This window comes from Hippocampus comes, unplaced genomic scaffold (assembly GCF_001891065.2).
Source record: "Hippocampus comes isolate QL1 unplaced genomic scaffold, H_comes_QL1_v1.1 scaffold254, whole genome shotgun sequence".
NCBI classification, from domain to species: Eukaryota; Metazoa; Chordata; class Actinopteri; order Syngnathiformes; family Syngnathidae; genus Hippocampus; species Hippocampus comes.
Genome location: NW_017805874.1, coordinates 306480 through 309674, shown reverse-complemented (window position 1 = coordinate 309674; position 3195 = coordinate 306480).

Genomic DNA, 3195 nt, shown 5'->3' with positions numbered 1-3195 from the left:
GGTGCTGCGGGAGAAAGGGATACGATTTCAGACTCCATTTCCAGCGAGGATGAGAGTATTCTATGAGGGAGAAACGTGCCTTTACGAATCAGCGCAGGAGGCCACTTCTGACATGCTGAAGAGGGGTTTTCCCATGGCTGTATACAAACCTCCTACCACCTGGATTGAAAGAATTAAGAACAGACTGTGGCACCGGTCTGCAAGCGGTGAGGAACAACAGCTGGACGCTCCACGTGAGGGTTTCAAAAAAAAACTGTCCGCATACAGGAGAGTGGACAATGAAAATTGTTGAAGCCTAACAAGGTGACTAGATTTACCACTGTGGGACAACCAAGGGTTAGTTGAACTGAACAGTATTTGGGTTTTTGTGTGAATATGCTTGGGCATGGGTGTAAGCATGCGTGTGTGGGTGTATGCGCGAACAGGTGTATGATTGAGTTTGTCGGGGTATGAATGGGCGTGTGGACAGTTATGTATGATTGCACAGGGGTGTATGTGAGTAAGTGTATTAGTAAGCACTGCATGAACATGTGGAAAGGTATGTAGGGGAATAGGTATGCGCGAGTATGTGTGTGGGTGTATGTACATATATGTAGATGTGTGTGTATATGTAAAATGCAACTAGGTGTTTACGTTTTAGAGTATACGTAAGTCAATGAGTATGTATGCCTGTTCGTGTGTGTACTTATGTGTGCATGTATGTATACATAGATATGATTGAGGACACTTGGACTCTTATGCACAAATGTGTCTGGGGGGGCGACAACTAAGGGAGGGCCCTCTACAAGGGAACTTTAGTGGAGGCCTCCCCTCCGAGTGAGCCAGCAGAAGATCCTGGCTCTTTTGGGGTCAAATTCAAGACCTCACAGCGGAGTGCTTACTCGGCGGAACTTTCGCAAGTTACTGAGTTTGTTCTTCTCAGATTTTGTTCTATGATTGTTTTTTTTTCTTCGTTAACATGTTAGAGTTCGAGTGGAAAATGGGTCGTTTAAGCAATAGGCGTTATTTACTTTTTGATGGAAAGTCACAAAATGCCACTTAGGTTCGCTTCGTACAATGTAAAAGGTATCCTAAACCCTATCAAGAGGAGCAAAATTCTGGGCAAAATGGCGAAAGATAAGGTAGACATAATGTTTCTGCAAGAAACACACCTAAATGACTTGGAACATTTGAAATTCAGAAGACAGGGATTTAAGCAGGTGTTTTCAACCTCCTACGAGAAAGGACATAGGAGGCGGGTGTCTACTGCTATTTCTACAAAAGTAATATTCGAGTTGCAGTCAGAAATTAAAGATAAGGAAGGGAGGTACAATATGGTTGTGGGTAAAATGGAGGGATCTGTTGTGACCCTTATAAATGTTTATGCTCCACCTGGGGCATCGTGGAGGTTTTCCGACATATTTTTGACTTAATGATAACTAAGGCCCAAGGATTGGTCATATGTGGTGGTGACTTTAACATAAGATTGGATTTCAAAATGGACGTGTCACGAACATCACAGCAGCATAATAACCCAGTGGCTGAGAAAGTGGGAAAGATGATAAAGGAGATGGGCATATGTGATGTATGGAGAGAGCTTAACCCAACTACTAGAGATTACACTTTTTACTCAGCGCCACATAATACTTACTCAAGGATTGATTACCTTTCCATGTACAGTAAAGATCTTGGCCTTATAAGGACATGTAAAATTGGAATAATGTACCTATCGGACCATAGTCCAGTTTATTTGGATCTGCAAGTAAAATATAACAAAGGGCCATGTGCATGGAGGCTTAACTTAAATCCACTTAAGGGAAAGATGAGGGAGGAAATAAAAGAGGAAATCTCACTATTTTTGTCAGAAAATGACAACGGAGCGATGTCCCCAATTATGGTGTGGGATACAGGCAAGGCAGTTTTGAGAGGGAAAATTATTGCAAAATTGGCTTTGCAAAAGAAATCCAGACAGGAGAAATTGGAAAAACTCGAAAACTCATTGCAGCAATTAGAGAGACAACACAAAAAAATGTTCTATCGGAGGTGGACCAAAAAAAATTAAGGCAGTTAAAAATCAGATAAAAGATATCTATGATCTAGACGTTCAGAAAAAAAACGTACTTTCTTAAAACAGAATTACTATGAGGCGGGCAGTAAAGCGACGAGAAACCCGGCATATAAATTAAGGAAACAACAAGCCGAGAGGGTGGTACATAAAATTAAGGATCCATGTACCAGACAAATGAAACATGACTTCAAGGATATCCAAAGTTGCTTTGAAAGATACTATAAAGAGCTCTATACAACAAGCCGAGAGGGTGGTACATGAAATTCAGGATCCATGTACCAGACAAATGAAACATGACTTCAAGGATATCCAAAGTTGCTTTGAAAGATACTATAAAGAGCTCTCTTCTCAAAGGGTCCCTGATGATGGGGGAGCTCCCGACGCTATGTTGGAGTCACTCAACCTCCCAACGGTTTCAGGAGATCAAAATGAAGTTCTCATGGCTGAAGTGACTATGGGTGAATTACAGAAGGCTATTTCCCGACTAAAGCCGAATAAATGCCCAGGCACAGATGGCTTCCCCTCCGAGTGGTACAAGGCTTACAGTGACATTTTATCTCCACTACTCCTGAGGACATTCAATTGGGTCCTAGGAAATGGAGCCATCCCCCCCTCTTGGAGAGAGGCGATCATTGCTTTGATACCAAAAGATGGGAAGGACAAAACAGACTGTGCAAATTTCCGTCCAATTAGTATCTTGAACCAAGACTATAAACTTTTTACATCAATTTTAGCAAGGCGTCTGGAAACTATACTTCCAGATATCGTACACCTAGATCAGACCGGCTTTATTAGGCAAAGACAGACAATGGATAATGTCAGAAGAACCTTACACATAATTGCTCATGTAAAGGCACATGATTTAGAAGCCGTTTTGCTGGGATTGGATGCGGAAAAGGCCTTTGACTCTGTCAACCGGTCATATTTATATAAGATACTACGGAGATTTAAATTCAAGGACAATTTTATAAGAACTATACAGGCTGTATAAGATATGCCAATAGCAAAAGTAAGGGGAAATGGAGGATCGACGGATTTTTTCGGTCTAGAAAGGGGTTGCCGACAGGGCTGCCCTATTTCCCCACTCTTATTTGCCATCTTTATAAAGCCCCTAAGTCAGTGGATAAGGCAGAAAGACGAGATCGAGG